Genomic DNA, 12,950 nt, shown 5'->3' on the forward strand with positions numbered 1-12,950 from the left:
AGACAGTATTTTCAAATGAGATGAAGGAATAATTGCAAAAGGAAAAAAAAAAAAACGCAGAGAAATGTACTTGTGAATATAGGAAGACTTAAATATTACATAATAGGTGCACTGGAAATATGTAGCACAGTCAAAACTATGAATAGAAACAAGAATGTAAATGATATTATGTAAGTAAGAGAAAAATAACTCATCTTTTAAACTTAGCATATGTAGGTTTTCTCTTGTGGTTGTCTAGACCAAGATATATACTTTTTCTTGATTTTTGTTTGAAAAGTGCTCTTTCCACTTGAATAGGTCAGCTGATAGTTAAGATGTAAAAACATAATGGCAAACAGATTTAAACTGCTACACATTTCTGGAGACCGTAGCTTTAAACTATATGGGAAAGGAAGAAATTTTAGGTATCTGTGCTGTAGTATTTGGGAGAGGTATTTTGAGGCATTGCTTATAGTAGACCAAATCCAGGAAGGCTGCTTGCATGATCATGCCAAATCCGAGAAGAGGGCTGAAAGAGCACGTGTATAAGAGGCATGACTGTGGAATTGTTTTTAGGATGCCAGAAAGTCTTGTGAAACTCAGCTGTATATAATTTACTGAAGAATTTATCATGTTTAGTTAAAAACATCAGTTTCATAAGTCAAAACTTTTAATAAAATCCATATAAAGACTAGTTATAAGCTTAAAAGTGAATAATATTTCATTCTGAAGTAGTGGTGAGTTTGATATTGAGACTTAAAATGAACCTAAATATAATGCAAAACACCAATCTTATTAAAATGAGCTGCTGTGCTGTCAGTTCAGGTGATCAAAGGTGTTCATGTCTGAACTGCTGCTAAGAAGCTGTTAGAAGGGAGCAAAGGTGTCTTAAGTATTCACTGCCTGATTGATAAATATATTAAAAGAAAAGAAAAATAAAGAACCACCACCACCTCAGTCATTAAACATTTTCTATCCTATGTACAGGGTATATTTTCCTACTTTTGTATTAATTTCATTTTTTTCTTTCAAGAGATGTTTATTAGATTGCAAGTTGGCAAACTTATACTCACTTACTTTAAAACTTTCTTATCAAATGTACAGATCTTGAAACTCTAATTTATGTCCTTGTAAAGGAACTCTTTCAAATTCAGTGAGAGGCTTCTTTGCAAGTAGCATTTGGATTAGTTGTGAAATCAAAGTATTTTGGTTTTATGTTCTATTTATAGCCCTTTTGCATTTCATTATTGTAGCTACAATTTTGTAGGTTATTAAGAGAATAAAATACAGATTCATCAAAAGAAGGAACAAAAACTGTCCTGAAACTTATTAAGCTCCTCTAAGAAGTTGGGCAGATCTCCAAGAAATGTAGAGGGGTTTTTTTTTCCATGAAAATTTGTCTTTTGGGGGAGAGTATACCCAAACAAATTTAACTTTGGAGCAGACCTTTTGAACTTGTAAATTGTTGTCTAGCTCGAAGAAAATTCTCATAATTTGTGCTCAGGTCGGTAGGATTTTGGGAAGCAAATGAGAATAAACCTCAAACAGAGAACAGTGTTTACTTCAATTTTAATGGATTTTATTAGCAGGTCTTTTCCCGTTCATCTTTTATATATGGAAACTACCAACTACTGATTAGGTGTAGATATAGATTTGTACAATTAATCTTTCTTCTCTCTCTTTTTTTTTTTTTTTTTTTTTTTTTAAGCATGAAGCTAGATCAAACCTGCCTGGATGAAAACATTCCTCATGCAGGAGGCAACTCTTATGTTAACGACATCTTACATTTTAAAAATATGTTGTTTTTCACCAGTCTGAATCTCTGCAGAAGTTCAGAGAGCAATAATAGAGCAAATGATGAAAAGTTAGGTGATGAGAGAAGATAAGCTTAGATGAAAATATTAATGTGATTTAATACTAATTTCCTTTTTTATAAAAGAGTTCATTAGCTGGCAAGTAAATACTGAAATTCTTATCAAGAAATAGACTTTTCATTGCCTAATGATAGACTGTAGAATTCATTTGAATTTTGCAACCCGGACAGATCTTGTAGAAAGGGTTGTTTTTTGTATGTATTGCTGTAAGAAAACTAAGTACCAAGGTATTGTGCGATTAAAAATTGAATGAATGAATTTAGTGTTACGTGATTATAAATAAACTTCTTTTTATAGCCATGTAGTATTATCTCTGGAATATGAAATGAGATGTTTCAGTTTGTTCATGCAAATCAGGTTTATCTGTGCCATAGCTCCATTATGCATTTTGACTTCTGGGTTTATGCCTGGAAAGAATTTCTGAAGTAAAAGTACTTCCTATCATTTTGTATGAGTTCAAAGGCAGAGGCCAAGGATGAATGTTAAAGTAATTACCTTAGTAAATATTTTGTTTTCGTGCCAAGAGGATTTTCAAAGCATAAGAGTGCAGTGTGTGAGTCTTAGACTTCAGATCACTATGACTGAAGCTGCAGGTTCTCATACTAAATACAAGTATTTTTGCATAGATACGAAAACCTCATTTTTAAGTTAGTTGTAGACATGAGTGAAGCTTAAGAATAATGTCTTCCTTCTCATTATATTAACCTTTATCCACCATATTAAAAGCAGAGGATTTGATACATGTATTCCAAGTAGTAGAGTTTATTCCAAATACAGTTAAGTATTTCTATGTCCAGCTATGGTAGGGAGCAGGATGTGGGCTGTCTGGTTTTTATATAGCATCTTTTAAAATATATCATCTATAAAGTAGCCTGCCTGGCTTTGCTTTCAGCTTGAATGATAAGCAGAAAAGCATTTAAAAAACCCCAGAAGTGCCTGGGGCATAGCTTTTGTCTTCCCACAAGAAGGGAAAGACTAGTGTATTCGTTTGAAAAAAAGGAGTATACAATAAATATGGAAAGAGACCTGTGAGACAGAGAAAACCAAAACATAGAAGATCTCTATACTACTTGTGTCTGTCTGTGGATGAATTAAAAGATGTTAATCTCTAAAGGGGAAGGGTTTGAAAATCTGTTTTCTTTGACATAGGATTTTTGCATGTGAATATCCTGGCTTTTGATATCTAAATAGTTTCATTAAGAAGCTAAATGGTTTCTTTATGTATGAAGAGAATTTTAAGTGGAGGTGTATGCAACTGCTTTGCAGCATGAATCACTTGTTAGACAGTTGTCTAGCCTTCCTTCTCCCTCTCCCCCCCCCCCCGCAAAAAAAAAAAAAAAAGCTGCTCAGAAGTCACCAGGTAGGATAATTCTTAAATTGATCTGGAGAATATTTAACAGATTTGTTGTCTTCATCTGATTCATGAATTGTGCTGCTCAGCGTTGAAATCATATGCTATCCTGAAAAGGTTTTCAGTCTATTACAGTGGCATCATGTAATTACATTGAAGCCCATGATGATAGTGTTTAAGCCTTAGGATGCCTTGCAGGGAAGTAATGCAAATAATCATCTATGCATTAGTGCAGATTTAAAAAATAATAAAAAAAAAAAATCAATACTGCTTGGTGGCTGAGTTTTGCATATTTCAATTAATGATTTTAGGTTTGACTTAAAGTTCTGAAATTGTTTGGAAGTAGGCCATCTCATGCTGAGATGAAGCATCAGGCCATTTTAAATTAGACACTGAGCATGCTCATATCAAGTACCCACTCTTTTAGATTTTGCAGTGTGTGTCTCGGTTCCCTGTTAGTAGAGCTGTCATTCAGCTGAAGTGGAGAGCACAGCATGCCCTTTTGTCGTCTTTCTATCACTGCACATATGATTTCTCTTGGAACTGGAAACTTGAGATGTGAGGCAAGCCTTGCTGTTAGATCACCAGTGGTTTTGGTGAGTTGATATTCATCTCTTTCCTTTCTCATGCCTTTAGATATCTCGGATAAAACTCAGCTTCATACTTGTCTCTGTTCTCTAATAATGGTATCTATTTGAAATGTCTCTGCCGTTGCTCACTTCAGTAAAATAATTCTGGTACGTATGTATTAATTTCTTTACTGAAAAAGAATTGCTTTTTTAACAGGAATACTAGGCTATTTCACTCAGAAGTCCAAAAAATGGGCTTATATCTTTTTTCTTCTGACTTCAAATTAGCTATCTATTCTAAATATAGCAACAGTTCTTCAACCATCTTTTAAAATTTTCTTTATGTTCTTAGCAAATTGATTTAAAACCTAGATTGTTTTGTGTATCTAATGTTTTAGAGGGAGTTTGAGTAGTCTTGAAAAAGAGAATTTTATTTATGTAAGACAATGCTGAAGTATATTTACAGTACTTGGTTTCAACACAAATTGCTAAACAGGGTAAGTTAACTGTTGTCATCTGTTAGTTTTCCTGATAGATATGTATGTATTTCCTCCTTTAACCAGCTAAGAAATAGAAAAAAGCATCTCTTAGTTCTTTGTTATGACTGAGATTTTGCACTTTGGTAATATATAGGAATTTCTGAACAAATGTGTAGTCTTTATAGTAGCTAAAGTGGATGTTTGATACAGCTTAACATTTAATTAACTTTTAATTAACTGTGGGAAGGCAGGATTTCTGATTCAAAGTATTATCAAAGCTTAATTATTGCACTTAATTTAAAAAATATTATTTTCCTTCAAGAGCATCTGCAAAATATAACTTTTATTTAATGAAATGCATTTAACTTGTAGCAAAAAGTCAGTTGACAATACATTTTTAAAACATTTAAACTTGGGGCATAAAAAGCAGTGAGTGAATTGATAAACTCTGACACCACTCCCCCCCCACAAAGAAAAGTTGGTTCCTAATTGCACTTTTCACTCAATGAATAAAGATGATTTAAGGTCATGATTGGACTTCATGTGTGTTTTACGGTTTCAGTTGTGGCATACTAGAGCTATCTTCTAAAATACGGTTCGTCACTGGGCTGAAGTTGGAGATCTTAATTATAAAACAGATATATTTTTGGGGTTGGGAGGGTGGTTTGTTTTTATGAGCAGATACTCATATCCTGTGGTGATTGTGTGTATATACTTTAAATAGTCTTCTGAATAAAAGATTAGAAGTACTGTGGGAAAAACTGCCTATCAGTGAATTCACTGAACCTAACAAAAGAGATTCTTGCTAAACGTAACCCTGTTATGATTCCAATTGACCTGATTCATAGGAGTAAAATCAATAAACCCGTAAGCTTCATCGTTGCCTTGACAGTCCCAGTTGGAAGGGAGAGAGGGCGGAGAGTGGTGTGTGTGTGAATCTTGAGTACCTGAAGGTTAGTTTGCTTGACCCCCTGATACAGGGTTCTCGGGAAATGATCTAAATGGGTGTAATAGTTAACATTTTTATTGAAGGGTGAGGATAATGCATTTAATTGAGGCCTTGCTGTGGTAAAGGACTGTCACAACCCATCAGAAACCCTGCACTTTGGCCGCCAGAACAGGATTCTAGCGTGCAGCTCTGACAAATGATGAGAGACAGACAGCAAGGGGTAACTGTAAACCTGTGTTGTGCAAAATACATTACCATGCTGACTTGTTATCTTCAAAGCACATTATTTCTAATACTGTTTGCTCTTATAACTAGAGTATGTCGTTTCATAATGGTGGTGTCTTCAGGTGCCATGAGCTGCGTGTCTCGGAGATCTGGAACATGCATCGAAGCCATACAGATTTACCATAGGACAGTTTCTGGATGAACAGCAAACCTAGAATCCTTAACACCTTACAGGAAGGGAACAAAGAGATGAGAAAGGTGAAGACTTGCATTAGTGTCTGCAGAGCAAGTGATGGGAATGGCAACATAAGAGGAACAGAGTTACAAAAGGTAAACACCTGCAAAGAAAGTAGCATTTAGCTGTTCTGGAAGTGTTCCTTTAACACATGTAAAAATGTGGGATTTCTGGTTTGGATTGCTGAATAAATTTGAACTTAGTATGATTCTACTGAGAAATCCCTTTGAAATAACTAAGATTAAAAGTATAAAACGACGTATTTTATAGATTTTGTCAGGGAACAATTGTTAGTCTCAAGGAGAGCAGAAATTTGCAAGTGTTAAACATCTCAAATCGTTTTCATAACTGTGATCTTGTGTATTTTACTCTTCAGAATAGTGTTTCTCCTTTCCTTTGAAGTAAGTACTGACTCTGCTTAGTTTTCCAGAAAGAGGAATTCTTACATTATCATATAGTTACAGAGGCTAACGTAAGTTTTGCAGGCAAGATATTGTCTACTCTGCAGTGCTACTTTTGTCTCTACCCATTTCATTTAGCACATAAGTTCACTTTTGGTCATGGGTAGCACGCGGAAAAATTTGCTTTGTGTTTATGATCTTAATGATGATTGCACATAAATAGGTGAATTTGAGATCTCGGAGAACCTAACACCCATATGTTGCCTAATGGTTTGCTGTCATTTTACTCTTTGTTAGTCTTGTTAATTTATTTATATCTCTGTGTGTGTATACACACACACAAAACATGAAAGAGGGTGAATCTGTGTAAGGGCAGCTGGTTGTACAAGCTTATTCAGAATGCACTTTAATTGTGCTGAATTGAGAGTTGAAATGAAAAAAAAGATAGTTTTATTCAATTTCAAAGAATGTTGTGATTCAGTCATTTTACACATGCCAGTCATCACTAGGATTTTATTATATTGTGGATCAATATATTGTAACTTGCAGTAAAAAAAAAAAAGTGTGTAAGGTTTAAGTTCTTATAACTCTGCCATGTAGACCTGTCTTTCAAATTGTCAGAAACTATAGTTCACTGGAAGGATCTTTGAGGTGCCCATTCATGTGACTGGCAATGTAAGGCATGTAATTTCACCTTGTTCGCTTGTTTTTTGAAGAGGATGAAAAAATTGATTCTGTTTTCCACATGAATGAAAAGTTACTGACTTGTGTGGCGTTTTCATTAGGAGAGCAGTATAGCCTTAAGAAAGAGGTAGTGACTTTAGCCACTTTGAGGAGGCACCACTGGTGAAATGTTTAAATTAACTTTGTGCTGCTTGAATTTTTGAAATATAAATGTTTGTACAGAACTAAGGAAAAAAAAAAAAAAACAGAAAGGGGTGTGGAAGTTCAGGATGTGGGCGGAAGGGGAACCTCTTGTATGTATATCACTTAAGCTGCCTGCCAGCTATTTTTTGAATGATTAAAATCTTTTGGACAGTGAAGGCTCAGTCTGTTTCCATTCAGGTTGTCTTTTAAATGAAAGATTTTTACTACTGCTGACACTTGCACATATTCAGTTCATGTGCCAGATGGAGAGCCTGTGACAATTTTAGACCGAAGGTTGTGTCTAAAAACCTTGTCAGCATTCTGCATCAAATCTTGACCCACTTAAGACAGTATGCTACAATCTGATAGTTTCAAGAGAACAATGCCATTTTTTAGTTAGTTACTTTTTTATAGAGTGGAGGCAGGAGTGGAGCTGTGTTTCATTTGGAAAAGTAAATTTAGATCATGCTTGTGAAAAAGAAATTGCACACCAGTACTCGTTTAAAATAATTGGCTATAATGGCAGCATTGGTTCTGCAATTTTATGGAAAAATAAAGAAGGTGCTGTTAGTTCTTTCTGTATATATGTAGTATAAGTTGAGAAACAGATTTCTTAAAGTGAAAGCCTAAAATGTTTTAAATCTCTTTACATTTAAAAAAAATCTTTAGCTTGTCTGTACCAAGAGAGTGGAAATGGTAAGGAGTTGGCTAAGTCTTGGCTGAACAAGCTGAGAACTGGCTCTACTTTTTCAGGACACTGAGGTTTTAAAAGGTTATTAGATACAGTCCTGTGAATTTTGGCAGATTTTAGCCATGAAAATACTATATCATTGCATTTCAATAATGAATAGGTATTCAGTGGGAATGTCTATCAATAAAAATTTAGAAAATTATTTTGTATAAGAGTGTAGGGAGCTTTATGTTTCCTAAAAGACAGCCAAGAGTAAAACATTCCCTTTCGTAGATTCGAATTTCCAACCCCCCAAAAAAGCACAGGGAAGAGAAAAGGGGGAGAACAAAAAGAAAAAAAAGTATGAGGATGTTTCTGAAAATAGTACATTTTAATTTTTTCCATGTGTTTGCAGCCCAGTACAACATCTTTTGCCTTATTTATGTACATGCATCTGTATTTTTAAAAAGAATCTGGAATGCTATTTTATGCTCCAGACAAGATCAACATTTGAAGTATTTTTAGGATATTCAGTCTAATGCACACTTCAGTACTATGGTAGGAGGACAATAGCTTTGTATTTAAACATCTCAGTGGCTTTAAGAAAACTAGAATTGCATTATACGTTCTTAAAACTAATCTGAGTTTAATGGAAGTATATGCCGTACAGTGACTTATTTGTTTCTAGGCCACTTACAAATTTGTTCTCTTCCAAAGCATAATGATCAAGAAAAAAAATTCAAAGTTGATTTTTATATGCTTTAGGCCATTTGACAGGGCTTGAACGCAATTCATACTTTGTGATGCATTCTTGTTCAGAAAACTCAAACACCAAAAGGTTTCCATGTTTTATAGTTTCCTATTTATATAGAAACGATTAATCAGTATTTCGGTATTTAAAGTTTATTCACAAATCTGTCTGTATTTATATTTCAGATGCTCCCTTTGCATCTTTTGCCGTTATATATAATAATGTGTGCAGGCTTTTTCCGGCAAATTACATAGGCATCATAACATAACCATGTTGGTCGATAATCTCTCATTTACATGAAAATCAACATATGGGCAATTAAATAAAGACATGATAAATTTAATCAGTGAAAACATGGTGTTTGATGACAAAACTAAGTAACACCCTTAGCGCAATGACCTTCAAGGTTTTAATAGAACAATATTTGCTGTGGAATCTTTTTACAGAAGTCTCTTTTTTGGTTGGTTTTTTTGTTTGTTTTGGTTTTTGGTAGGCCAAATTAAGTGTGACCCATGATTAAGTTAAAAACAAGAAATCAAAATGGCTGCATTGCACTATTTTAAATTGTGCCAATTCTTTATGGCAAGATGTGTTCAGCATATGATGAAGGTTTTTGAGGGGAAAATGTTCTGAGAATCAGGAAATGTGAAAAGATTCTCAAAACTGTCATTAAAAAACAAGAGATCAGTACAATTTTGAATAATTTTACTAAATAGAAATTTGTCTGATAGAAGACATTGTGTCTTACCTAGGAAATCTAAAATAAACTTTTTTTATGTTTTTCACTGTTCTGAGAAATAGTATGAAACATTTCTTTTCTGTTTTTCAAAGAACAAAAAGACATGACTTAATGCCATTTTCTGTAATGCCATCTGTTTCATCCCACACTGCCCAGTACATTCATTTTCTCTTTGAGCAAAGACAAAACTGATATCTTTAGTAGCCCTCACGTTGAGGCTGTCAAAATAAGTATTTCAGTGCTGCCTTTGAAAGTATCTCAAAGTACAGCGTGGTGCTAGCCATAATGTGTTTCCTGCAGAGGCAGCTTCGGTTACCTGTCTGGTAAAGTCTGGCTGCAGCTTGGTGGATCACAGCAATGCCAGCTGGAGGCCGGATTTACACAGAGGATGATGGACAGAGAAGGTGGCATGAATCAAAGAAAATAATTATAAGAGTGATGGAATTACACCAGATCCTTAAAATAATATCTAAAACGTATCTTACGGAAACATCTGTAAGATACTAGCCAGTTACAGATGGGCACTGTTCAAGAGGAAAAAGAAAACCGGCTACTGAATGGCTTGAGCCCTTTGGAGTACTCCTGATGCTAAGCAGCTGAGACCTTTCTGGGTCTGTTTTCTAGACCTAGAGAGTTTGATTTTTAAAACTGGTACTTGATAGGTTTAGGTTGAATCTAATGTTTAACTGCTTCAATGATCAGAATAGGTTGAGAACATTCCCCACAACCTTCTCTTACAGCATTAGTACCTCACAGTTTCAGTTGCACTTAGTTGCTTTAGTGATGGCGAGTATTTTATATCATGATAGTACAAATTGGAAATGGAAACAGGGGTTTACTTAAGGTCACATAGAAAGTCTAATGAAGCAGAAAGTGAAGCCAAAGGGCATATCCCTGATGCAATTAGACTGATGTTGTGATCCCTGAATGACTGTCAGTGAAATACCTCAGGTACTGAAATGCATGCCAGTGCAAAGCTGCACCTGGCCCTGTAGGAAGAAAAGCCAAATAGCCCCAGAGAAACTTTTTGCTCTTGAGGATGGACTGGTTTTGAGATTTTAGCTACCAGCTTTGCATTATCCCATCTAGAAATTCCAGATCACTCAGGGCCTGTTCTGGTACCTTAACATGGCACTGCCCTGTAACGTGCTAAGTTTAAGGTCCTTACTTCATCATCTTGGAACCCTGAGCACTAAGGTATCCTTCTCTTCATTGCATCTTGTAGTGATTCTCATTTGCAGGATACATTCAGATTGATAATTTGATCCATTGGATGTGTTTTTTTCATTTCGTTAACATGTCTCAGTCTTGAGCACAAGTAAGAACAGTTTAGATTTTGTTTAAACAGAGCTATTAAATATATTAATCAGTGTGGGACTTCAACAAAGTTAGAGCTATTTCATTTCTTCTTTCTTTTCTTATAGTGACACATCTATTAGAGCAGCAATGTGTCATCTTCTGACAGCTATGTTGAAGTGATGTTGGGAGATTACGACTGCAGTCCCCTCCTCCAATTTCACACAAAAATTTCTGAAAACTTCTACTGCACCTATGTAAAGCTTAAAAGAAGTCTGAGAACTATGTGAAAGAATAATAACAAGCAGTCAAGGGACTAGAAGCTAAGAAATGTCCAAGTCACTGCAGTGTGAGTGCATGGGTGTGTGTACATATGTGTACGTGTAAGTCTAGCCAGTACTTTACATTAACCACCACTATGTTGTAGTTTCTCTAACACTTCTAGACTTTCTGGTCTAGAAAGCACTTTAGCTTCAGTGACTGATTTTTTTTTTTTTTCTCTTGTTACCTCCATAGTTTTATTTAAAAGGTTGAATGAAAATCATAGAGCCATTTCCCTGAAAGATATTAGAATAAGAATATTCTTAATAGTTTTAAAATGTTTCTTGGTTCTCTGCAAAGCTCTGGTATCCTGGTGGCATTGAGGGAAAGTTTACAATTTAGAAGATGGGACCCTTTTTCAGTGAAAAACATTTCAGTCTGTCTGCCAATAGTATACACTTTTTAACTTGTGGAATCTCATGGCACACACCAATAGCATTCTTACTGCTACAAATGTAGGCATTGTCACTCCTGAATATGTTTTCAGTTCTCTACAGCTCTGTGACTGGTGAATATACTTCCAGCTCTCTACAGCTCTCTCTTATGGAGTGAACATAGAAGTTCAATTGAGGAATTATAGTAACAAGTAATAATAATCAGTAAGACCCTGCTGATCTTGATCTAGAAAGTAGATTAGTTGAAGACAATAGATTCCCTTTGCTGATTCTGTTTACATCGCAGTCCTTACTCTGGAGGCAGAAATTGTAATTTACAGATGTTATGATTTAAAGTTACTGACAATAACTCTAGCATGTCATCTGTGTTAGAAACAGAACCCAAATACATAGAGTAAAGAAGCTTATAACTTTTAACCAGATGGTCTTTCAGAGTGTCCCAAATCCTTTATGACTCTGGAGATGGCTACCAGTAATTCTGTTTCTGTCAAAATATTAATTCAGGTTTTCTGACAGGCAGTGTTCACTTGTGTAGCCAATAGATGTGGATCATCAGAATTTATTCCGCAAAGAGCTGAGCTGTTCGGGATGTGAATCTTCCTATAATTATAGGAAAAAAATGTGTCTTCTCAGTCTTGAATACTGAATATTTGATATCTCAGTTATTTTTAAGATACCAAAATGACTGACCTAACAGTATTTTGTTTGATGTACCTCAGTGCAATGCTCTCGTGGAAACCATGAAGCTAAACAGGTGCTGTGCATTAGTATGAACTCTTTCAAAATCATTAAAAGAGTGGGAGAAAAATTCTTACAAAGCTGCTTCTCACACTGTCATCCTAATCCTCAAGCAAAGTCTGCAAAATGTGTTTGAAAGACAAGCATGGGAATGAAATTGAGAAATCTATTAGACCTTAAAACTCATGAACTCAGTGGTTTTGTACCACGGTTTTCTTGTCCACTTCTAATCCCACCATTTTAGCTCCTTCCTCTTTTTTTTTTTTTTTTTTTTTTTGGAGGGGAGTTTTAGGGGGGACACCACACATGACTGAGAGTGGAGGCAAAGGAGGGGGAAAAAAAAGATAATTAACAAGTCTTGCTCCCCTCTACTGGACTTAAGTCCTTTTCTTAGCTGATCTGATAAACATACCTAATTTCAACTCAGTGTACTAGTTTTCAGCTTGCCTGAATTGCTGAGTGCTGCTGCCTTTATTTCAAGCTTGAACAATGGCTTTTGCTTTGTAAGCTTGTAACTAGTTTCCAGTGTTGTTGGTAGGTGTGACAAAAGGTGCTGATCCTTGTGTAAACCTTGCTTTGCTGGCTTCAGTGCTGCTCACAGAATGCTAATACCAACATTTGACATGATTGCTCCATGCAGGTACCATTCATTTTACTGACAGAACTTACTCTTTGTAGATGAGTTGGTCTTTAGCAGCTCATTGTTTTGTTCCTCAGAAAAAATGACGGATGTAAACGTTTGCTAGAGCCACTTCATGACAGTCCAAGGGCTTTGACTTGGTAGCACATGAGAACCCCCAAGTCTGTGAAAACAATGAAGGATATTATTTCTCTGTGTTAGAAGTAAAGAGGTGGTACAGGAGTGCTTGGAAATAAGAGGAAAAGCTCCAACCTAGAAGTTCTTTAGATTTAGTTTAAACCATATTTATTGCAACATCCTTTGGGGCTACTCTAACCTATTAGATAGTTTTGTGTTTGTGTAAACATTGTACACTTAAGAATATTATATTTAAAACAAGTGAAGCATATAGGTTGTTTTCAATACCTATGTTATATAACTTTTTGCTGGGTTGCTTAAAACCGCTAGTAAATTTAATAATTAAGTTTTAAG

At 35.2% G+C, this 12,950-nt stretch overlaps 1 protein-coding gene across 20 annotated transcripts in view; it reads left to right on the top strand.

Moving 5' to 3' along the window:
- Nucleotides 1-12,950, top strand: part of PLEKHA5 (pleckstrin homology domain containing A5) — a 181,405-nt gene that overhangs the window by 60,997 nt on the left and 107,458 nt on the right. Inside the window, exons 1-2 of one of the 20 annotated variants that reach the window (XM_054824627.1) lie at nucleotides 3,665-3,800; nucleotides 5,549-5,756. The exons of 18 other annotated variants lie outside the window; for them this stretch is intronic. The gene's annotated coding sequence lies outside the window, so the exon portion shown is untranslated. Of the gene's footprint in view, nucleotides 1-3,664; nucleotides 3,801-5,548; nucleotides 5,757-12,950 lie in introns of those variants that run through there. One more of the 20 variants, XM_054824637.1, reaches the window with a different exon arrangement.

This window comes from Grus americana, chromosome 1 (assembly GCF_028858705.1).
Source record: "Grus americana isolate bGruAme1 chromosome 1, bGruAme1.mat, whole genome shotgun sequence".
Lineage (NCBI taxonomy): Eukaryota > Metazoa > Chordata > Aves > Gruiformes > Gruidae > Grus > Grus americana.